General features: G+C 47.7%; 1 long non-coding RNA gene across 1 annotated transcript in view; it reads left to right on the top strand.

The window, feature by feature from the left end:
- Positions 1–25,766, top strand: part of LOC146174249 (uncharacterized) — a 62,076-nt gene that overhangs the window by 35,784 nt on the left and 526 nt on the right. The window contains exon 4 of the long non-coding RNA XR_014702250.1: positions 12,825–12,908. This is a non-coding gene — a long non-coding RNA (uncharacterized LOC146174249). The remainder of the gene's footprint in view (positions 1–12,824; positions 12,909–25,766) is intronic.

Raw genomic sequence — 25,766 nt, 5'->3', positions numbered from 1 at the left:
TGCTAGGCTGTGCTGACTCTACACTCACATTTCTTCTTGATAGCGTTTGATAAGTCTACCTCATTTCGCTCCTAGCCCGGAATTTCTTCAAGTAACCTCAGTCTAGCACTGTCTCGTGTACTCTACTTGTGTTTCTGTATTTCGCAGGTTTAATATGTTATATTCGCACCAGTTATCCGAAATGGTCACCTTGCTAAAGTTCATTACTTCAGTGCTCAACGTTCTTTGTGTTCCTTCTTCAGAGAGCCAAATGGTTGTCAGCCTCGTCGCGCTCAAACTTACCATGCCCTTTACTTGCCTCATTGCATAAAAAACCGTTCATGCCCACCGAAGATCGCCGCGTCCCTTGGGTTCCTTGCACCTTCGGCGAGCCATTTAAAAGCGGAGTGGCAAGGTTTAAAAGTCTGAGTGGTAGAGGTAAGTGAGATTTCTAGGCGACTGGTACATGTTTTGTGCCTTGAAATGGCATATGGCTCAAACGATCCATGGTGCCTACAGGAGCTGCGCAGACTGGCGATGCAGTTACAGAGTGGTATGGGAACGACATTAGACGGCGGCTCTCCGAAAAGGAAAGGAAGGCTTGGGGACAACAGCACCGTAACATACCTGAACGACATTGCAGTCCCTCAGGATACTGATTCTCTCCTAAAGAAGGCCCGAAATTGAAGTTACCACCTCGGGTTTCAAACCAAGAAATGTTGGCATGCGCCCGAAGAATTTCAAACAAGGCTCCAACCGAAGTACTGTCAAGATGGCCCTCTGGAGCGGTCAATTGCCTCTTAAAATACGAGGCTGTATCTGGCATAGAAAGAAAATGGCAAACGAATAAATGGTCAAACACTTTAGAAACTGGACTTAGCTTGTTACAATACCGAGGGCAGGTTCGAGTGGTCTTCGAAGGCGAATTTTCTAAAGACAGCGGCTGAGGCAAGAACTTCGTAGCGACGAAGTTCTACCGTTATTGAAATAGTAAGATATACTACTGCTAAATTATTTAAAACTGCCGAGGTTAGAGAAGGCAGTCGATACAGCGGAGCGGGACAGACTTGTGGTGAACAAGGTTTAGCTCTTCTACTCAATTCTCCATAGTGAGCAGCTTTGCACAGTGCGCGAGCTCAATCAAAACTGGCTCGTTTCAGAACTCGAGTAGATTGAGTCTATATTCCTTAATTGAGCTTTTGGCCATTCATTTCTTCGACTACATTGCACTTTCAAGGGAAATGCATGTGCAAAAGAAAGGTATTTTGCATAGGTGTCATTGTTGCTCCTTTCTTGACAAGTTGTCTTGACCAGTTTTGATAAATCTCTTCATTGCAACTTATCTGACTAGCGTGTTCTTCGAGTGTTCAGATAATGTTGATTTTTAATCATTCTGAAGCAAACACCTAGTGACTTGCTGTCAAGAATCGTTAGTGATGTGTTCAATGTGCGTAATTATTGTGCACGTGTACGGACTTTCACGTACGTTGAGTTGAGTTATCCTTTCTGCAGCGAATCCACAAGATATGCTCTCACTTCTATAGGCACTAATGTTCGAAGGCAAAAGAAATGGTTGAAATCAACTTGTCATTTACGGCCTTTGACTGTAAGGTCAAGATTCCCCATGTGAGTGCTAAGCGTAGTTCTCCTTTAGCGGGAACACATTGGCTCGTATCTGAACTATTTAAAAGAGAGTATACCTGCCATCTCAACATTTTCACTGATTTTTCCGTAGACAAAACCAGAAAATCTAGGTAAGCGGATTTTTACATTCCTTCTATGAAATTAACGTGGTCTACTACACGCTTCACTGAAGGCGTATTTTCCACAATGGACGAAAGTTTTGCTATTGGGGTGGTTTTACGGAAGCTAAGCCACCTGTTTTTATCCTAACACATTCAAAATCTGCCCTTCAAAGGTTAGAGCCCGGGTTCGTTTCCCAATTGATGCCTTGTCTATAAGCTCCCTAGGTTTGGTGCAGAATCTGCATAGCAGATGCTTTAATTTACATCTTCAATGGATGACCTCGCACATAGGTGCCGGAGGCAACGAGGTGGCAGACAGTCTCGCCCATATGCGCCAAGAAAAGTACCTCAAGATAAACAAACTCTTCAGAGAAACGGTAATCAACCATTTTAGTACCTTGTGGAGCGCGCCCAATAAGCCAGGTGTCTCCAAGGGTCTGAGAAGACATCAGGCCACTCTACTGCATCAAATTCGCACGTACTCAGCTGGTACTTCTGCCTGGATGCATAAGACGAATATGGCATCGCCTCTTATTCTCTAGATGTGGTGTGTACGGGGATATAGAACAGTGTATAGTGTGCTGTCCAGAGAGCATTGCGGAAAGATGTGCGATTCTCGCTTCATTCCAGGCAGGAGCCCTTTCCAGTGAACTTCAGGACATTGTCGTCTCGAGTGGAATCCAGACATGCAGAAGGGAGGCTTCAAGCCTTCTTTTACAGTTTCTACAAAACACTGATCTTGACTCTAGAGTACTCTAGGTGACAGCTGAAATGGACTATTCTCTACTGTGAGTGAATGTGTGTGTAGGTGGTGATGTCTGGAGTGTGCTATGTTATACTGTTAGTGAATGGGTGGCAGCTAGAATGCACTGTGTTTTACTGTGAGTGAATGTGTGCATATATGGTGTCTTCTGGAGTGGACTATGTTATACTGTGAGTGAATGTGTACATAAAGGGGGTAACTGCTCGAATAGAATATGTACTATTATAACTGCGTGTGCGCATAGTGGGGCAGATTTAACAGATATTAGGACTTTTTACACATAGGTAACGCTACAATAGAGCGATTGCCGGCAGAATAAGCAAGGCTAATCCCACCTCTAGCAGAAAACAACTCAACTCACATTTCATGTATGAAATGCCGAGTGACAATTCGATTCAATTTCTAGACTCAACGCTAATGTTTAACGAAGGCCGTATGTGAGGCAGCTACTAACCTAGAGCAAACAAAGCCCTTTCGCCGTATGTTCCCTTTCTCTCTAAACTGATCAAATGAGATAGAGCCAGGCATTGCTTGACCAATGCCATGCAAAAGATCTGCAACTGTACAGTGAATGATAGGTTTTGCGAAAAACACTTTTGTCTTAACTATCCGTCACACTTGCTTAAAGTAGTTGTCGAGTCGTGGCTGCAGAAAATGAAACCCAAAAATAGGAGGGGCTCGAAAGGTACTAAGCTGGAGAAAGAAAATGCCGAAGTTCTGCCCTATCTTGACGGGAAGTCCCATAAACTAAAAAGGTAGCACAATGGCATGGTGTGGAGGCGGTCTTTGCACCAAATAAACATTCAGGTCTGTGTTCAAGAATTGCCAAAACCATAAAGAAAAGGAAGCTAGCAATTGAAGCATACCAACTATTCATGAATTGTGCAAGCTTTTTTCTCTTGCGGTGTGGTATTACGGGTAGAACAAGCAGATGCTAAAGTGACCATGCACGTGTGCACGCGAACTCATTAATAATGTGTCAGACCAAAATAAGCTCCCTCGTCAGTTCAGAGAATGTAAACACTGGTGTTTTTAATTTTGAAAACATTTCAGTAATTGGAATATAAAGATCAGACAAGAAAGGGAGCTTGTCGTGGCCTATCACAATAGGATGCAAGGCAATGAGAAGGGTGTTAGTGCACCGTCATTATTACTCTCCAATAAAGAGGCTAGATTGTTAAGCAGCAGTGTGGGCATTTAGGCTATAAGGGAAATAAGTGGTCTTGCGTGCCATTGGCTGTCAGCGTCCTTCTAATACTATGCTGACTCGACGACGCTTATGCCTTGTGAGCGTTCGATACGATGTCATTTGGTTCCTTCGTCATCCGTTCTTTCAAGTGAACCTCAAATTCTAGTCCAGCGCTGTTTCCTGTACCTATGTTCTAGCGTAAACATTGTTTTAGATCAAAGTAATGCATAAATCCTTGCAACTTCTGAATAGTTTTTCAATTTTATTTTCACAAATGAATGCATAAAATTCTTATATTGTTGCATTTATGATGGTACGTAATATAGCGAAAGAGAAATATTGCGAGCCCTCTCTCGTCCTCCACATTGTCCTCCCTGGTCTTGTTAACAGCATGTTTACAAATGATCTCCAATCTCAATTCGCCACAGAGATACAGAAGCTCTTGGTCAGCTACAGTGACCTTTTTGATTTCGGTACCCGCCCATTAGGCCAAATTGCATTTAGCCACCGCATTCACACCGGTGACGCCGATCCTATCCACAGACGGCCCTATTGTATTTCGCTTGCCGAGCGACGCATTGTTCAAGTGGAGGTCGAGAAGTTGTTGCTGAACGACATAAACAAGCCTCCCAGTAGCCCCGGGGCATCCACTGTCGTGTTGGTCAAGAAGAAAGATAACAGTTGGAGATTCTGTGTTGACTACCGCTATTTGAATAAGATCACCAAAAAACGATGGCTGTCCTCTTCCGCGTAGTAGCCAGCTACTTTTCATCCATCGACCTTCGTTACCGCTACTGGAAGATCTCTGTCGACGATAGAGACGGTGAAGAAATAGCGGCCCTCCCCCAGACGGCCTCTATCAATTTAAAGCCATGCCTTTTTTCCTTATCAATGCCCCAACAATCTTCGAACGCATGATGGACGTTTTGCTCAGAGGCTTCAAGTAGACTACTTGTTTCTGTTATCTTGACGTAATTGTTTTCACCCCTACAAATGACAGCCAACTCCATCGCCTCTCTGCGATCCTTGTGCTTTTTTGCCGCACCGGACTTCCACTAAACTCCAAGAAGTGCATCTTCAGTCACCGAGAAATCAGTCCTTGGTCACTTGGTTAATGCTGCCGGCATTCAGCCTTACATTGAGAAGATTTGTGTCGTAAGAAATTTTCGCACTCCGCGATCATCCAGCGATGTTCGAAGCTTTTATTGGCTTGTGTTCCTATTTCCTATGATTTCTCCTGAACTTCGCATCCCTTCCTAGTCCTCTCACTGACCTCCTCAAGAAAGACGTTTCAGCTTGGAGGCCTCAACAAGTTGCAACGTTCGCGGAGTTTATTGCTACACTTACTACTCCATCCGTCTTGGCCCATTTCAACCCATCCGCCAATACTAAACACTGTATCGACGCAAGTGGCCATGGCATTGGAGCTATACTCGCACAAGGGTGATGGCGTATGCCAGCCGACTCCTGTCCATTCTCGAACAAAATTATTCTAACACAAAGCGAGAGGACCTGGCGCTTATTTGGGCTATTACAAAATTACGCCCTTACTTGTTTGGCCGCCCTTTAAGTGGTATAACAGACCATCATGCCTTGTGCTGCGTTTCTACCCTCAAAGATACAACTGGCCATTCGGGACGCTGGCGCTAAGACTCCAAGAATATACCTTTTAAGTCGTCTACAAGTCCGGCCGGCTTCACCAAGATGCAGACTGCTTGTCTACTATAGTCCTACCGACTATGACGATGATGTGTGTGTCTTGTATGAATCGGCCTTTTCTAGCATTGCCGACGAACACCGCTTGGATCCTTTGCTGTATTCCCTTATTCTCCGTCATACCTCTGACCGCCCTGATTCATTCCTCGCCTTATTTGTGCTCCAAGAGAACACCTTATGCGGACGTAATATGTAACCACGTGGCGCAGAATGTTTGGTGTTCGTCCCACAAGATTTGCGTTCTACCATCGATGACAGTTCCATGATGATCACACGGCTCGCCAACTAGGTGTCACTCGCACATACGACAGCCTGTATCGACGATTCTACTAGCCGGAACTCCATTACTCCGTACAGCAGTACATTGCCGCATGTGAACTCTGTCAGCTTTGGAAGCAACCCACAATTTTGACTTCAGGTCATTTGCAACCAATCCACATACCAACTGACCCGTTTTCCAGTGTAAGCGTTGACATTCTTGAGTTCTTCTCAAGTTCCGCCTTGTTGAATAAATTAATCGCCGGCGCCACCAATTACGCTACGCGGTACGCTATTACCGAACCCATCGACCCATCTCGACCAACTGCGCGCGAACGTCGCTGACTTCCTTCTAGAAAACGTGATTCTTCATTATGGCACCCCTAGTTAACTACTAAATGACCGTTGCCGCTGCTTCACCTCGTGAGTAGTTGACATATTTTTTTTTCCTGCGTCCGCCACGTATTCACCATCGCTGATCACCCTCAGACCAATGGCCTCGCGGAACGTCTAATGCGTACACTCACAGACACGCTGTCTATGTGTGTGTCTGATGACCACCAGGATTGCAGCGCTCATCTACCTTGCCTACAACTCATCTGCCCATTCTACCACTGCATACTCTCCATTTTATATGTTATTTGGCCGACAACCGTTACTTCCCTACGATACCTTACTACCTGCGGCAGACTCCACCAGTATTTACGCCAGTGATGCCGTCGCCCGCGCTCATGATGCCCGCTGGATTGCTCGTGGAAAGCTAGCCATTATAACACGAGTGGAGAGAATGAAAGAATCTATTGCGCATATGTCGTCTATTTTTGAAGCACTAAAAATTACTTTTGTGCAAGAAAATGAGATCAAAGTGCTGAGAAAGAAGGTGAAGTAACTGGTGGAAGTGGAAGGAGTGAAACAATCAGTAAAGCTAACTTTCGACGAGAACTAATTGAGCCCGAGTTCAGAAATAGGCAGCAGAATTTGGAAGTTCATTGTGTTATTTTTATACAATGCGAAAGTAGGCCATCTGCTGTGACGACTGCAGTCTTCTCGCGACCACTTTCGCCGACCTCAATTTCCAATAGTCCCCTCTTCAGGTCCATCTATATAAAATATTTATAGTTGCTAGCCGTTCTAGTGTGTCGTCGATGCGGGGAAGGAGGTAGGCGTCTTTTTCTGTTGCGCTAGTCAAGTGATGCAATAGAGGCAGAAGCGAAGGCTGCCGTCTTTTACTTTACCAAAACGACTGCCGCCGCCAAGAAGCGCTTTGATGGCTGATAACCGTCGTCGCGAGCGTTTTAGTTTCTGAATCGAGAATGGCCTGGCGTTCTAGTAAGAATACACGTCAGGGGCTTTGGCGCAGAGGGCTGGCATGTTCATCAATGGCGTGCTCATCCGACAAACTCCAGAGGAGGAGTCTGTTGCACTTTCGGAGAGGAACAAAAGCATTCGCTGTATTATTGTAAGCTAACGCGAAGGTCGGACTTGAAAGATCAGGTTTTATTGGAGACCTGAAGCCTTGGTGCACACTGCAGCCAACCACACTCCGCGATGACGATGGGTATCTACAAGAGGGAGCGGGATGAAGATGAAGCAGCACGTGCAGCCGAGTGGAAGATGAAGCGCCACACAGTGCTCAAACTATTTCCGCAGGATTGCGCCGAATAAAAGGCTTCATGCGTGAAACGTGGACAACTTCAGTGCCACGGTAACGACTGTCCGGAGGGGGGTAAACAGGGGAGACGCGATAGTTGACCGGGGAGGTTTTTGCAAGAACTGTGTAAGGGCCAATGTAACGGTGCTGGAACTTGGCACAAAGGCCAGGAGTGCGTAATGGGGTCCAGAGTAACACCTCGTCGCCGGGACGGAACCAAACTTGGCGATGGGTTGCATTATAGCGGCACTTGCGGTCTTCCTGGCTAGCTTCCGTGTTGACGCGAGCAAGCCGGCGAGATTTGCCCACTCGGGAAAGAAACAGGTCAGGAAGAGAGGATGAGGAACTGGCAAGTGTAGAAAGGAAAGAGGCATCTAGAAGGGTAGCGGGAGAACGGCCGTAAAAAAGGAAAAACGGGGTGTAACCTGTGGTCCGCTGTACAGCCGTATTGTAGGTGAACGTAACAAAAGGAAGTATTACGTCCCAGTTTCGGTGGTCCTGGTAGACGTACAGGGTCGTCCAATTCTAGCTCTAACACAGACACTGCTTTCAAATCAACATTACGTACGAAACAGCCACATATCGATGAAAATCGATTCAGGCCCACAGGGACCCGGATGTGCTGCGTCACATGGCCCGCCACTTAGCTTTATTGTGTGGCCGGGTCGAACGCAATAGCGCTTTGAAGGCGGTGAGCGTGTTACAGCTAGAAGTGGACGAGGCTGTACATAGACAACATGTCAGAAAGCCGGCGATGGAACCGCTTAGTCAACCCATTGGTCTGCGGGTGATAGCTGGAGGTCAATTTGTGATGTGTGGTTGAGGCCTCAAGAACTTCGCCTACAATCGTGGACAGAAATGTCCGACCACGGTCGCTGAGAAGCACTTGATGGGCCCCATGGCGCAGTACGAGCGATTTCAAAAAGAAGGTCGCGACATCATGTGCTGAGCCATTAGGCAGGGCAGCGGTATCAGCGTAGCGTGTTAAGTGGTCGACGGCGGTGGCGATCCAGCGATTACCTCGTGCGGACAATGGAAGTGGCCCGTATAAGTCTATGCCAACAACGGCAAAAGGAGTAGCAGGGCAAGGTAGCGGCTGTAGTAGGCCAGCAGGAATAGAAGTCGGTCGTTTGCGGCGCTGGCATTGCAGACAAGAGGCGACATATTTTGCCACGCTTGAGGCGAGGCCTGGCCAGAAGAAACGGGTTTCACGCGATGGTAAGTTTTATGAAAGCCTAAGTGACCGGCTGTAGCATCATCGTGGAAAGCCGCTAGGATACGGGTGCGAAGCACTCTCGGAATAACGGGGACCCAACGGGTGTCTTCAGAGCAATAAATATAACGGGAGAGCACGCCATTGTCAAGTTTGAATTTTTGGAGTTGCCTGCGCATCCTAGCGGTAGGGGGGTGAGAAGCACCGGTGAGAAGGTCGATTAGGGAATGATAGTAGGGATCTGCTCGCTGGTGTGAAATAATGACGAAGTGATCTGGAGCAGCGGCAGGAGTAGCACAGGTGATGTTTGGAGCTCTGGACGACATTGGGACGTCGAGGGTGCACGCAGGAAGGCGCGAAGAAGCACTAGTGGTGATTCTGGGAGCGGGAAACAGGAAAGAGCATCGGCATCTCGATGTTTGCGATCCGATTTGTATGTGACATCGAAGTGGTATTCCTGCAAACGCAGAATCCAACGGCTCAGGCGTCCAGTCCAATTTTTGAGGATTGATAACCAACACAGACCGTCGTGATCGGTAATGATCGTGAAATGGCGGCCGTAGAGGTAGGGGCGGAATTTCTGAACTTTTCAAACGACGGCGAGGCACTCTTGCTCAGTGATGGTGTAGTTGCGTTCCGCTGGTGTTAGAGTTCGACTGGCAAACGCAATTACCTTTTCCCAAGAAGCGGTATCACGTTGCAGAAGTACGGCGCCAATACCGAGGCTGCTGGAATCGGTGTGGAGAATGGTGGCAACAGTGTCGTCGAAGTGAGCGAGAACAGGGTCCGAAGTGAGGGCATTCTTCATGGTTTGAAAAGCTTTATCGCATTCTTCGGACCAATTGAAAGTAGTACGGTCGGTAAGGAGGGGGTGGAGCGGTGCAGCAGTGGTAGCGATATTGCGAATAAAAAGGCGAAAGTATAAAGATAGGCCAAGGAAACTGCATAGATCGCTAGTCCGGTGAGGGCGTGCAAAGTTCAAAACTGCAGCAATCTTGTCAGGGTCGGGTAGAATGCCATCGCGGCGGGCGAGGGGGCCCAGGATCTTGATTTCTTTCTTGGCGAAATTACACGTTTTGGCGTTCAGCTGGAGACAGGCGGATGCTAGGCACGTTAATACTTGATCAAGGCGGCATAAATGATCAGAAAACGTCGCAGACAAAATAACTATGTCGTCCAGGTAGCACAAGAATGTGTTCCACTTAAGTCCTCCAAGAACAGTGTCAATCATACGCTCAAACGTAGCGGTTGCATTACAAAGTCCAACAGGCATGACATTGAATTCGTAAAGCTCGTCGGGTGTAGCGAATGCGGTTTTTTTCTTTGTCGGCTTCGTGCATCGGAATCTGCCAGGAACCAGAACGCAAATCTAAAGTGGAGAAATATTGGGCGCCCTGAAGACAGTCGAGGGAGTCGTCAATTCGTGGCATAGAGTAAACATCTTTGCAAGCGACTTTGTTAAGTGCGCGGTAATCAACGCAAAACCGCACGGACCCATCCCCTTTTTTTCACCAAGACGACCGGAGGTGACCAGGGCTAGCTGAGGGCCGAATAATGTCTCGTCGGAGCATATCATTCACATTAATAAATTCTATGATTTTACGCTCTGATAAGAAAACACGGTAAGGGCGGCGGCTAACAATAGAAGTACCTTCTGTAATAATGCGGTGCTGTGCAGAAGAAGTTCGGCCCAAGGTAATTCGAAGTAATTCCTGCAAAGCTTGGCGGTGAGTCGCAGGAAGCTCAGGATTGACGGTGCCAAAGAGAACACAGAGAGGGGCTGCGGAAGAAGCTGCTGGTGAGGAATAGGGGGCGGGAAGGGTGGTGAGGGACACCGGGTGAATGTCCAGGACACAAGGAAAACATGTCCCTTTAGTCAGCACAATGGGCTCTAGGGAAGTGTTCGCAGCAGTGACAAGTGCTGTGCCATGCTCAAACCGAACTAGACTTGGTGGTAACGCGATTCCATGGGTTAGATGGCCATCAGAAGGCACGATTAGCACATCTCCGTTATCAATGTCAGTAGAAGTAAGCGCGAAAAGTTGTTCGCATTCAGGGGGCAACACTGAGTCAGTAGCGGCAAGCAGGCGATGACGGGGCTCGGGAGGTTCAGAAGACGGATCGCTCTCGTTCATGTAAATGACCCTGTCACGACATGAAATGATGGCTGATGCGGCAGACAGAAAATCGCAGCCTAAAATAATTGCGTGAGCGCACGGTGACATCACGGCAAATTGAACATGGCGGCGGACACCGTCAACAAAAAACTCGCACAGTACACTTAGCAAAAGGCCGAATTATTTCACCATTAGCTCCACGGAGTTCAGATCCATCGTAAGGCGTTTTCACTTTTCGCAAGCGGGAGCACACGTCAGTGTGTATCACAGAAACAGAGGCGCCCGTGTCAACCAAAGCCTCAACAGATAAACCTTCAACCCAAACTAAAATAATATTCCAGGGACGTTCCGGAGGATGCAGTTTTCCCTCCTAAAACTGCAGTGGTCAGTTTTTCAATAGGAGGGGGTCGTCAGAGAAGCTTGCCGGAGAGGCGAGGTTGAGCGGCGAAAAGGCGAAAAAGAACGGCGTCTTGAAGGCCTGTAACCACCAGGCGGAGCGGGAATTTCTGGCGGGGGTGATGAACACCGGGGATAATCAGGTAATGAACGGTGGTTAGAGCCGGAGAAGCGAGGAGGGTAGTCTGCTACAAATGAGTTGTAGCCGCGGCGTTCATTTTAGAGCCTGCGACGACAGAATCGGGAAATATGGCCTCGGTACCCGCAGCAGTAACAAACAGGGTGGGCTGGGCGCCAGGTGGGGTAGTATGTCGGCGCCGCGGCAGGTGGTGCCAATGCAGCGACATGAGCAGTGGTAGGCGCGGGTGGTTTAGGCGCTCCAACTGCAGGCGGCAAGGACGTGACCTGGGCGTACGTTGGCACATGACAGATGGGAGGAGCGACTGATGTTGGGGGGAAGAGGTCATTGAGTCCAGCTCTTCCTTCACAATGCTACGTAGGCCGGCACTTGAAGGATGTGGCTCAGATGCAGGGCGGCACAAATTACCTTGAGCCGAGAGCTCTTCACGTATTAATCCGCGAATGAGCGTACGGAGGTCAGCGTCGGCAGTGAAACCAAAGAAAGTGGGGTCAGGCTGCAGGCGTATTGACTGTAGTTTGTCAAGGCGTTGCCAGGTCGATATGATGGCATCGATAGTGGTAGGGTTCTGCACAGCCAGGGAGTTAAATGCGAGCGGCCCAATACCTTTAAGGACGTGACGAACCCGCTCGGCCTCTGGTATGGTGTCATTTATGCGTCGGCAAAGTGCAAAAACATCTTCTATATAAGAGGTATAGGCCTCATTGGACCGCTGAAGTCGGGCTTCTAGCTTCTTCTTGGCGGACTCCGTGCGAACAATAGGGGCGCAAAAAATCTGGTGTAACTTTTGTTTAAAGGTAGCCCAGTCCGCAATCGTCGATTCATGATTTAGGAACCACGATTAGGCCACATCCGCAAATAAAAGGACACATTATTAGTTTAAAAATCGTCCCACCGGTTGAAAGCACTTACCCGGTCGTAGCTGTCGAGCCAGTCATCAGCGTCGTCGCCGCGGAGACCGGCAAACATCTGCGGGTCGCTCTGACAGCTACTGACAGTCCAAGTGGCAAGGGGAGCTGGGGTCGAGTTGGAAGAAGCCGGAATAGCGGAGTGGCCCTCTCGAGTCATGACGATGGTGGTCGGGGTCAAACGACGGCCAGAACGGAGCTCCAGGTGGATGCAGGTGACGAAGCAGCGGGGAAATTAAGGCGCACCTCCAACACGTGTAGGGTAACGCGAAGGCCGGACTTGAAGGATCAGGTTTTATCGGAGACCTGAAGTCTTGGTTGCACACTGCAGCCAACCACACTCCGCGATGACGATGGGTATCTACAAGAGGGAGCAGGATGAAGACTAAGCAGCACGTTCAGCCGTGTAGAAGATGAAGCGCCACATAGTGCTCACAATATTGAAGAATGGTCCCTAGCTGATCTTGCCTGCTTCAAACCTTTGGTTGTGGCCTTGGTCACCTTTGTCTTTCGTGGGCTCTTCGGGGATAGCAAACACATCTCAGACGTCTCCTATTTCGTCAAAGAACGAGACCGTTATTCTGTTTTTGACATGCCGATTTTCTTAGGCGATGTTGGTTACCAGCAACTGAGCTTGCCCATTTCGAATATGGACAATTCCTCTTGCAATGCCAAGTCTTCTATCCAGTAACAACTGAGAGTTTCATTTGACAACCCGTTCAATGATTTTAATTTCGTTTTTATTCACAGGGAGAATATTGCTTAATCCGGGCGGGACGGCGAATTCTCCGTCGAGGAAGTTGGGAGCGACGTGATGCGTCGAAGTTGTAGCAGGTATGGCTTTGTCCACTGAGAGCTCTATGAGCTTAAGTCGGAGGTTGATGATGGCCTAATATTCGTTCAGAATGTTGGTAAGGTAAGTACGCCTATTTACTGTAAACATTGCGGTGCATCGCTCCAGTGGCGTATTAAGCGAGTCATCCCAAGTGGTGGTCCCTTTCTTGACCTCAGGTGGCGAATGGTCCACTATTGATAGAACAGTCAGCTCCGGTGTCCACTAAGACAGTAACTATGTGACAGTCAATATACACTTCCAGGTCATGTGTTCGTGTCTGCATTGCGTGTGGTCCTTGGTGTCCGATCTCAGATCCTTTGTGTGTTGAGGTCGCCGGCAGGGCACACCATTTTCAATTTGATGTGCGGCGGTTTCAGCCTGAAGTGTAGTCTGAAATCTGGTCGCATCATTATTGAGGCTATCGTCATGCCACTGCTCTGCGCAAGTAGTTCTCGATTTCTTCTGATTGTTCGCCAGGACGCTGACGTGGGGCATCGAGACGAAGCCGCGCAGGCAGATGCGTCTGTATGGGCAATGACGTACAACGTGGCCTGCCACACTGCAGTGGAAACAAAATAGGCGGTTGTTCACAGTCCTCCAGGCGTCACGCTTCCATGGACTTGACGGAGTTTCGCAGGCTAGTCGGGTGGGGACTAAAGGTTTCTGTTCAGTACCAGCATCTTCGCATCGCGGGGGCGTCTTGAAAGGTCTCGTTGGAACATAGAATGTCGTAAAGCAGCAGCGTTGTTCATCGCTTTGGGTACTTGGGGTGAGAATGTTGGAGCCGGTGCCGGAGGAATGCCCAGTGCGTGTAGGACATTTTCACGGATGTCTGGAAGCGTTGCTTTTCGGGTCTGTCGGGCCGAAGGCAGGATCTGTCAAACAGACAAGCGGCATAGAACAAAAAGTCATTTATTCCTATTGAAATGTGGATTTAATAGTTGATTAGAACGTCTAGCGCTGGCAGTAATTCGGGCACAGCAGGATAGGAATACCAGCCGCAGGGCACAGCTTCAGCGCGAGAGAGATGGGCGCCGGAGACCAGCGATGATGATGGCGATGCCGCAGCGTTGTTTCTTCTTCGTCTTCTTTACATTTCCCCCGCGTGAAGAAGTCGCCATCCTGGCGACTCACGGCGAAGAAACAACCAGAGGGTTGTAATACGGCTTGAGGCGGCTAACATGGACAACCGCACGGCCGCGGCGGTGGTGGTCGGAAGAAGGGGTGACTGGCTCGATGATGTAGTTAACAGGGGATGTGCGTTCCAAGACGCGATAACGTCCGTGGTATTTCGTTTCTAGTTTGCTGGTGGCAGGAACGCATAGCCAAACGAAGTTGTCAGCCAGGAACGTCGGAGCAGGAGTATCGCTATCATGCTGATCTTTGCGATAGCCTTGAGTGTTGGAGGTAAACATGCGAGTTAGCTGACGGCATTCCTCAGCCTTCTGTAAAATATCGGAAAAAGCACTGTACTTAGAGGCATCTGGATGGTATGGCAAAATTGTGTCCAGAGTACAAGATGGTTCACGGCCGTGGCAGTACCTGGTCCCAGTTGGACCTCCCAGATTCAGATGTAACATACATTGCGAGCATGTCCCCAAGCGTACGGTTGAAACGCTCCGTGAGGCCATTGGTTTGCGGGTGGTACGCGGTTGTAGTCCGATGTATCGACTTGCAAGACGACAGGAGCTCTTGGACTACTTCGGAAAGAAAGACACGACCTCTATCACTGAGTAGCTCGCGAGGGGCGCCGTGTCGAAGAATGAAGTGGTGCAGAAGAAAATGGGCTTCCTCTCGGGCTGTCGCCGCGGGAAGCGCAGCAGTCTCCGCATAACGGGTCAGGTGGTCGACGGCGGAGATGACCCATCGATTACTGGCGACTCTGCATGGTAGTGGACCATAGAAATCTTTCCCACGCGATCAAACGGGCGAGCTGGACACGGTAAAGGCTGGAGAGGACCAGCGGGGTGGCGAGAAATCTTGAGTTGTTGACAGGCGGTACAAGAGCGAATGTAACGACTTACGAAATTGTACATTATCCGCCAGTAATACCTCTGACGAATTCGATCATAGGTTTTCAGGACACCGGCATGAGCGCTTTGCGGGTCAGTGTGATGGTGGGCACAAACCTCGGAACGGAGGTGGCGCGGAATGACAAGAAGCCATTTTCTGCCGTCTGTGTTGTAGTTCTTTTGGTAGAGGAGGCCGTCCCGAAGGGTACAATGGGAGGCCTGTCGGCGGAGTGCCCGAGGAATCATAGCCGCGGAAGTAGTGCCAAGGTCATCTAACAGGTTAGAAACCCAAGGATCTGGTCGTTGCTCGAAAGGCATATCCTCAATGGCAAGGGCTGACAAGGAGGCTTGAGGAGGGGATGATGAGTTAGGCGAACGCATCGGTGATCGATACAGAGCATCGGCGTCAGAGTGCTTGCAGCCAGAGCGGTACACTACACGGATGTCGTATTCCTGAAGCCTGAGAGCCCAGCGCCCGAGACGGCTAGACGGATCCTTGAGAGACGCGAGCCAGCAGAGAGCGTGATGATCTGTAACTACCTCGAAGGAGTTGCCATATAAGTAAGGGCGGAACTTCGTTATAGCCCACATGATCGCTAAGCACTCCTTTTCGGTAACGGAGTATATGGACTCGGCTTTGGTAAGAGCACGACTTGTGTAGGCGACAACGTATTCGGAGAAGCCAGGCTTGCGCTGGGCGAGGACGGCGCCGAGGCTGACACCACTGGCATCGGTGTAAAGTTCTGTAGGTGCAGTAGGGTCGTAATGGCGAAGGATTGGCGGTGACGTCAAAACATTGCGCAGTGTCGCGAATGCATCATCGCAGGCTGGCGACCAAGAGGAGAGGTTAGGGATGCCTTTAAAGAGCTGTGTAAGGGGGGCTATGATGGTTGCGAAATTGCGAACAAAACTACGAAAGTACGAGCAGAGGCCCACGAAGCGTCGAAGCTGCTTCAAAGTGGTCGGTTTCGGAAAGTCAGCAACGGCGCGGAGCTTCTCAGGATCAGGCAGAACTCCATTTTTGCACACATGTCCGAGCATTGTGAGCTGGCGAGCACCGAAGCGGCACTTTTTGAGGTTCAGTTTAATACCGGCGCGGGTTAGGCAAGTGAAGACCTGGCGAAGTCGAGTCAGGTGGGTAGAGAAGTCGTTTGAAAAGAGGACGATATCATCGAGGTATCATGAACAGATGTTCCATTTCAGGCCACGCAGTACAGTGTCCATCATTCTTTCAAATGTGGCTGGGGCGTTACAGAGTCCGAACGGCATAACATTAAATTCGTATAGTCCGTCTGGAATAATAAAGGCGGTCTTAGCGCGATGCTCCTCTGCCATGGGCACCTGCCAATATCCAGAGCGCAAATCGAGTGAGGAAAAGAATTCTGAGCCTTGCAAGCAGTCTAGGGCATCGTCGATTCGTGGGAGGGGATACACATCACGACGAGTAATTTTGTTGAGGCGGCGATAATCAACACAAAATCGTATGGAGCCATCGTTCTTCTTAACTAGGACCACAGGAGATGACCATGGACTACAGGATTCTCTAATTACTCCGCGTTGCAGCATGTCATCGACTTGTTGGGCAATAACGCGGCGCTCAGTCGGGGACACCCGATACGGCCGCTGATGGAGAGGTGGGTGAGCGCCAGTGTCAATTAGCTAAGAAACAGTCGTCGTGCGGCCCAAGGAAGATTGCGGGATGTCGAAGGAGGAGCGGAATTGGTGTAGAAGGTCAAGAAGTTGCTCGCGGTGGTGCAGCTCTAGAGCGCTGTCCACAAAATGGTCAAAAAGGTCCCGCTGTAGCGGATCTGAAGCCACACGAGTTGGAGTCAAGGCGTCAACTTGGCAAACAGGGAATGACAAATCATCAAAGGCGAACAGAAGGTCGACGGGCTCGATGCGGCCGAGGCACTCCCCTTCGATCAACATAACGGGAGACGCAAGATGATTGGCTACCAGAAGTGTGCAAGCGCCCTTGTTCATGTCAAGGACGGCAAACGGCAGCGGTAAGTGGCGGCGGCGGCCGACAACGTTAGAGGGCACGAAGAGGACTGTCGCGGCGGTGGTAAAAGGGGCAGTGAGGGGAACCAGAACAGCGCTAACGGGTGGGATGGTTGTCATGAGCTACGAGGAGTTTGGCCGCAAAACGAGGACACGACCCGTGGAGCAGGGCATCAGACGGTGCATCACTTGGTTCAATGAGCTATACTTAAGGATTGCCTCAGTCAATGATAGCATGATGCTGGGACAGGAAATCCCAGCCGAGAATGACGTCATGAGAACATGTGGGGAGAACGACGAATTCGATGATGTACAAGGCTGCAGCAATGACGACGCAAGCAATGCAGACAGCTGTCGGCTGTATACTGTGAGCGGATGCGGTACGAAGCGATAGTCCCTCGAGGGGCGTAGTCACTTTTCGGAGGAAGCGGCAGAGTGTTTGGCTGATAACTGATACAGCGGCACCGGTGTCGACGAGCGCCAGAGTATAAACACCTTCACAGATGACAGCAGTAACATTCGCGGGAGTAAGACGAGGGCTTTGAAATTTTGTCGAATACGCAGTTGGTGCCTCGCGAACTTCGGCGGTTAGTTTTCCGGCTGAGTTGCGAGTCGTCGGCGCATTGGCGAAATGAAGCGGCGACGTGGTGATGGCGAACGACGCGGCAGGAAGTCCGGAGGATCGGTTGGTGCTGTTGGAGAACCCCATGGGTGGGGGGACAGATAAGGTGGCGCAGGCCGTGCAGCAAAGGCCATATTTATTCGGCGCCGGCAGTAGCGTGTAGTGTGTCCAGGGATGCCGCACTGGTAGCAAATAGGCCTGTTGTCTGACGTGCGCCATGGAGATAGTGTCTGACGCAAGGAGGGAGCAAAAGCTATTGGTGCCGAACGGATAGGGGGCGAAGCATTGGTATATGCTGGCTCAGGAGGTGGACTTGAAGTAACTTCGGCATACGTGCGACGCAATACCTGAGGAGCCGGCGCAAATGCTGGAGCGTAGCTCAGTCGCGCAACGCCGGGCGATGGAATTGTGGGCGTGAGGAACGGCATTGAGGGTGCGACTGGAGCTGATTGAGGAGGATTAGGGACGACTTCAGATATATGTTGCTGGATTGCGCGGCGAAGCTCTGGAACAAGGCCAGTTGGTGTCGACTCCTTAATATATGGCTGCAGAGACAGTTGTCGCGCGACCTCCTGACGTACAAAAGCCTTGATGTCTTCAGAGAGGCTAGATGACTCCCTCTCCGCGGCTAGTCCAGCGAATGATGCATGAGGCGGCCGAATCAAAACACGCTCCTTGCGGATCTCGTCGTAGCTTTGACAGAGGTCGTAGATTTCCTTGACCGTAGTGGGGCCTTTGGCGATGAGCATGCTGAAAGCGCCGTCATCAATTCCTGTGAGGACATGACGTATCTTAACGGCCTCGGTCATGGTCGGGTCAACGCGGTGACACAAATCAACAATGTCCTCAATGTAACTGGTGAACGTTTCACCGGGCAGCTCTAGTCGCGATCGAAGACGCTGTTCCGCGCGGAGTTTTCGGACGGTGGGGCGGCCAAAGACATCAGAAAAATTTGGTCTTGAAATTCGCCCAGGTGGTAAAGTCCGACTCGTGGTTTCAAAACCACAGATTATCGACGTCGCTCAAGTAAAAGATGACATTATTCAGCTTACGATTGGCGCCCCAGTTATTGTGACGGCTGACTCGTCCGTAAGTGGACCGCCAATCGTCGACGTCGTCATCGCTGCTTCCACTGAAGGTAGCGGGGTCCCTTTGACGAAGGGCACCTGTGCAGGTGACTGACGAAGGCAGGTGCGATGAAGTAGGCTCCGTCATTGGGGTATCAACGTTCTGCTGCGAAGTTCCAGGGCGAGATGGGTACAGGGAACATCAGCTTGGCCTCCACCAAGTGAAATGTGGATTTAATAGTTGATTGGAACGTCTAGCGCTGGCAGTAATTCGGACACAGCAGGATCGGAATACCAGCCGCAGGGCACAGCTTCAGCGCGAGAGAGATGGGCACCGGAAACCAGCGATGGTGATGGCGATGCCGCAGCGTTGTTTCTTCTTCGTCTTCTTTACACTATATTCAACTAAGGACGCGTGCGATACGCGGTCAGCGCTGAAAACATACGCAGTTATCACAGACATGGCATTCCGCTCTTTCACATCTTCCCTTCTTTGGAAAGAAAAAAAGACGGAGCAGGAACAAAATATACAGGAATATTATGAACTTCTGCAAAGTAGGCTTGCTTCACTACGTTTTACGTTCTAGCAGTGGGTAATGCAACGGCTCTAGTAGTATGCGTTCACTTCTCCGAAGGATGCCATAAAGTATCTCCATAGGCTGGCTACTTGAATAAACAGGCCCTGGGGGCTCCTATTTAAATCCAGAGGCCTGCTCCGCGGCTTGTGTGGCTAGATTCTCTCTCGTGCTGCGTAACCGCTGTCCACTCTCTGCAGCCACGACGTACGATCCCATGACGTGGCAGCGCCAATCACTATGGCCGGAGCCCATGGTCTGCTGTGTGTGTCGTACACAGACACCCGGTTTCCACTGGGAAGTTCTGCTAGACTGCATGCCGGTCTAGTGTTCCTACGCTGTTTGTTTGCTATTTCTTGTAGTCGCTGTTGTACCACGTTAGGGGGATCCGGCTTTCTCACCAAATGGCATTTTAGGACCAGAAGTTGTATACTCGTGTGATGCACCATTAGTCTTTGAGCTGAGGACTGCAGACGTTCCTCTCTCAGAGTGTCCCTCCAATCCAACAAGGAACTGTAAACTTCAAGTGAGGGAAACGAACATTTATTGAGCAGCTTTTTATCTTCTTGAACGGCGTGTTCTGCCAGCCGGTTTCCCCGGGGGTAGTACGGGCTCAACGTGTTATGTTTGATGGTTAACCGACTTGCAAAGAATTGAAAGCTTGCACTGCTGAAGGGAGGGCCGTTATAATTCCATATCGTGCCTGGGATGCCAAGAATTGCGATTTCTGCTCTTGCCTCGATAACAGCAGTAGCAGTGGTCCAATTAAGATTGAGAACCTCGAAAAAAGAGCACAAATCTACTAGTATAAGTTATTCATTGCATTCGTGGTGGAAAAGGTCACTTCTCAGAATTTGCCGCGGCGAATTCGGTAACTCGTTGCTAAGCATGGGTAGTTTTCCATTTTCTCTTTCTATACCTATTGCATACGAGGAATGACTTTTACAATTACTATGTCAGCGCTCATGTTTTGCAAGGAAATTCCCTGTCTGGCTCTCGCGCTCATTTTGTCTTTGCCACAATATGCAGCGTGGCGCAGTTCCTGGACTTCTCCGCGCATGGCTGGAAAGAATGATAAGTCTGTTCTTTCTAAGAAGCAGCCCATCTTCGACGTGCAACTTATCACAGTAGCTGCTCCAGTAGGTATTTAAGGAATCCGACAGTGGCTGGTTGCTTAGTGGCCACTCAGTGCAGACATAACGGCAAAACTTGGTCATTGAGCGCGTCGTTAATGGCTGCATATTTTATACTCAAGAGCTGTTGATCTTACATAGGTGGCGAAGAAAGAAAGCTGACTTTAAATTGCTCTGTTTCGGCCACGGGCTGCTTTATAAGGAAAGCGCGACAGGGTGTCAGCCAAAGCGAATTTTTTTCTTGTTTGTACTTTACGCTGATTGCGATTCTGAAACACAAGCCGCATGCGCTGAAGGCGTAGAGGGCTGCCACAAAGCGGCCTTTTGAAAATTCATTCAACAGGTCTGTAGTCGAACGCCACTGTGACTACTGGTCGCCAGAGTATGTAGTCTTTCAATTTTATGAAGCCATGAGCTACTTCCTGGTTTTCAATCTGTGCGTACAGCTTCTGTGTGTTAATTAAGGAGCGGGATGAATAGGCTAAGGGATGGTTGTCTTGTGAAATCCCGTGCAGACGCGTTCAAAGACAGCTTTTCAGGTTATGATTGGTAAACGTAAGCCACGACTGGTGGTCTACAACGCTAGCTCTTAACCTTTAGAAACCGCATTCCTGTACTTCAGTCCACCAACATAAAATTCATCAATAACAAGAAGAAAACGCTCTTTCAAACAGCGAGATGAAATAACAACTCTAATACATGGCAGCAGTATTACGAAGCCGAACAACTACCTAGCGCCCATGTCTTTGAAGCTAAGCAATCATTTTTGAATACGACACTGCTAGAAATGCTATGCACGAACCCTCGTCAATTCTAGAGTTGCAGGAACCGAATGATACTTAGTGATGATGACATGATTTCAGTTGCAGACCTTGATGTTGGTGAAGTAATTAATCGCACCTTTAGTTCTGCGTTCACTCGCGATCCAGATGGGGACCTGTCTGATTTTCCGCCCTTTTATTTCCCAGCTCTTCCTGATATCTCATTCGAACCCCACGGTATTGCTAATATAATCGATTCTTTGAAGCTAACCTCATCACCAGGTATTGGCAATAAATCAAAGGCATTGAAATACGAAATATGCCACAATTATCCTATTATCCCAAAACTTTCAGCAATCGCTTTCTTCGGGCATTCTACCGCACGACAGGAAAGTGGGCAAAGTCATTCCACTATCACAAAAAAGGCCTCCATCTTCCCGTCATGATTACCGTTCAATATCCATTACTAGCGTTCCATCTAAACTAATGGAACATTTATTCTTTTCTCATATCATGAAATTTCTTGTTTCGTTTCATTTCTTTCACGCTAACCTAGAGGGTTTTATAAAGGGCTTTTCTTGCGATACTCAGCTTTTTTTAATATTGATCTAAGCTCCAATATTGATCACAACATTTTAGTGCGTGCCCTCTTCTTACATTTCGAAAGGGCATTTGAAACTGCCCCGCAAATGGCCTTTTTTAACTTTCACGTCTTATACTCAATTCCTTGGTTCTTGACTGTCTTCATAACTTTCTAACTAACCGGCCATAGTGTGTTCTCGCTAATAAATGCTCATTGTCTCACTCCTCTGTTATATCTGAGGTATCGCAGGGCACAGTTCTAGGGCCCCTGCTTTTTCTTATCTATATAAACGACATGCCAACTGACGTATGGTTTAAAACAGGCATATTTGCTGACGATTGTGTTGTTTTACGCCCTATAATCACTCATAGTGATCGTCAGGTTCTTCAATTCAACATATATCGCATTTTAACTTGGTGCAATAAATGGCTACTGTCTCTTAACATATTGAAAACCTCTTTACTTCAATTTCACAGGCGTCCCATTGAACCATCTTCAAAGTACTTAATTGCTAACTCACAAGTCGCAGCTCTCATCACATATAAATACTTTGGACCTCATTTAAAACAGGATCTTAAGCGGACATACCACGTAACACAAATTTCTAAAGAAGGAAATAGATTTCGGGGGTATGTTCTGAGAACACTACGCCTAGCACCATCATCGTTAAAATCACTACTTTATGTAACATTTGTACGGCGCAAACTAGAGTATGCACGCGCTATTTGATACAATAATCATACTAATCTTTCTAACACACTAGCAGCAATAAAAAACCGCGCCGCTAGATTCATTTTCTCTGGCTATCCTTATCATGTAAGTGTCACCAAACTAAAATACAATGCTCATCTCTCAGATTTAGCTAACCGTATAGCATCGCTAGACTATCTATTGACTAAAATATATTGTCATGTTCCGCACGAATCTGTTATTGTCCCTGCATAGCGCACCTCCAGCCGCACGAACCGCGGAAAGACTACCCATCCTCCGCAAGCCCGTACATCTGCTCATATGTATGCATTTTTTATGCGCACAAAGAAAGACTGGAATGACTTGCGTGCCGACGTTGTGCTCCATACTGCCCGATCAGTATCCAAAACATCAATCGAAGCAATATTATGCCCTGTAACCCACTCCCTCATGTTATGCCCCTTCAATGTGGCCTTTGAGGTTGTAATAATTAAATAAATAAATAACTCTTTATTGGGCTGACTTGGTCTCTGAAAATACCTGCACAATTCGGCGGCGCTGATAGCAGCAATCGTGCTCGCTTGCCATAGAATTACTGCCCCGTCTCACCTACAAACGCTCAATTCAAAAGCGGCAAGGAACAACTAGATAAAGCCGCAAATGGGGACGAGCTTAATCTGGAACATTGTAGCAACTGAGACGAGTGGCCGCATTCCTCGAGATGCATATCAGCGCACTTTGCGCCATAACCAAAGTGATAAAGCAGTCATCATCATCATCAGCCTGACTATACCCACTGCAGGGCGAAGGCCTCTCCCATATTTTTCCACTTAACCCGGTCCTGGGCTAGCTGCATCCACTTGACCCCAGCGAACTTATTAACCTCATCCGCCCACCTAACTTTCTGCCGCCCCCTGCTACGCTTTCCTTCTCTTGGAATCCAGTTTGTTACCCTAAGCGGCCATCGGTTATCCTCTCTTCGCACTACATGTCCCGCCCATGCCCATTTCTTCTTCTTAATTTCCACTAGAATGTCGGTAACTTGAGTTATTTCTCTGACCCACTCTGCATGCTTCCTATCTCTTAATGTTCCCCCTACCATTTTGCGTTCCATAGTCCTCTGGGTTGTCCTCAACTTAAGATAAAGCAGTATCTCGCGTTAACGAGAATGAACAAACAAAAATACAATACTGATCTATGCGCTAGAATCCCAGTGATTAGGTTGCATGCCGGGGGCTGTCTATAAACAACAAATATCATTGTCAACCATCCGCGGCAATATTAACGAATTGCCCGTCAGAACTTGTGAAAGCTGGTGCTCTATACGGTTGCATTACTGACCGTCTTCCCGTGTTGTTTCTCATGACGGTATACCAGCCCTCTAAGCCTTTCGCCTGCTGAAAGCTTGCATCAACTGACACGGCTCGTAAGGCGCTTAGAAATGAGGTGCTTTAAGTAGACTGATGCCTATCCTGATTGTGCATGAGGCGGAAAATTCCTACAATATCTTTTAAAATATTTCAAACGAATGTGCAATGTTCCCTTTCCACTTAGAAGACGCTAACGAAATAGGAAAATTCTAAAACCGTGGGTCGCATATGAACTGTATCAACGAAGGACAGTAAAAGATAGGCTATATAAAGAATGTTGACACCTACAATCCTGATGGCATAAGCGTTTTTAAACGGTATCTGAACCAACTAACGAAAAAATTTGGATGTAAAAACGGCTTCCGCTGGGTTACTTTAACACAAATTAAACTTGAACCTGCGTCCTGACAACCGACTGAGCTGCATATCCAAACTATTCATAAAAAATATTTGCTTGAGACAGAAAAGGGTGACACTTTCAATAGTTCCTTTAAAATATGAGTAAAACAAGACGTTCATCAAATTCATATCGTTATATCAACTTGAGCGATGACAAATCCTTAATTTTACAGTCGGCCACAGTAAAGTAAGTAAATTTGCCAATCGTGATTTTAAGGAACAGTAGCAGTAGGACTAACAACGACATTCAAATAAAACCAGTAAAATAAGTCGCAGATGTCATAAAACCAGTTCATGCCTGTATTTTAATTAAATGGTTGACGTTAGTGACATTTCCGATGAAAATGAAAATTGCGAAGTTAGTACGCTCTTTAACATGAAAGTCGAAACGAAATGCTGTTACCTTGCGTGTCTATGTTTCTTATACTTTTAAATCCTTTTAAAAACAATACACTATAGCATCTTAAATTTTGTTGACAGCTGCAATTTATTAATGAACCACCAGTTTGGGATCTGAAAGAAGAAATCTACTGAATTAGCTCTGCTTCACCAAATAATATAGTTTAGCAATTTTCAAAAACAAACCAGTAGTCGTTGGCCTATTTGTCGATTTCTCAAGGCTTTCGATATGGTGAATCACGATGTTTTGCTGCAGAAGATGGCCGTTAATGTTATAGGAGGGTGCGGTTTAGAGTTAGTAGAATTACATTTATCAAATGTATTTCAAGTACTCACAAAAACCAACTCGCGCCCACGAGTGATGTCCAGCTATGTGGTGTTTTACAGGGCAGCAAATTGGGTCCCCTGTCATTTAAACTTTAATTAAGGACGTTGTTAATATTATTCAGAACGCAATAATTATTATATATGCAGATGATAGTCGCATATTGTTTTCTGTTAGTAACATGCATAAACTTATCTCTGATTGTAATCACACCATAGCTAAACTACAACAATTGTTCTCATCGAAACACATGAAGATTAACAAAATTAAAACAACTGCCGTTATCCTTCGGTCGAAAAATAAGCGTGCTCCTCATGATGCTGATATTATTTATATTTTCATTATATTCTATTGATCATTTCATGTGTCTAGGTGTAATATATACTGCTAATAAGCCCTGAGAATCGCATATAAACATTTTATAAACAAACATGCTCGAACTGCCAGTGTGGACGGTAGTGTCGATACATGCTTTCCAATAAGACTTACACACAGGTCTGTAATTCATTTTTATATTCACTCATTTACTATTGATAACGTATCTGGAGGACAACTACATTTGCTAACCTACACAAAATAGTTTTAATCAAAACCGATAACTACGCCATGTATACAGTGCAAGTTACAACGCAACCACAGTAGACTTTTTTCGTAGTACTCACGTAATACAGCTCACAAACTACAGCCCCTATTGGTAGCTTTTTCTTTCAGTAGTTCTATCTCTTGAAGACCTCGTTGGTATAAAGATTTGATTTGTGTAATCTAGAGGGGGGATAATTGGAGGTGATCTTCGCCATCAACTCCCAGTTATATTCTAATCTCAATATGGGTAAATACGCTGAAATTAAAATAGTAACAGAACCTTTTCTTTAGCGGTCAAGGTAGTTGCTGGTAATATACTTGATTTTCTTCGCCTGCCT

The sequence above is a fragment of the Amblyomma maculatum genome, chromosome 11 (genome assembly GCF_055883805.1).
Source record: "Amblyomma maculatum isolate TAMU_Amacu chromosome 11, ASM5588380v1, whole genome shotgun sequence".
NCBI lineage: Eukaryota > Metazoa > Arthropoda > Arachnida > Ixodida > Ixodidae > Amblyomma > Amblyomma maculatum.
Note: the sequence above shows the minus strand (reverse complement) of the source record. Positions and strands in the feature narration are given on the sequence as shown.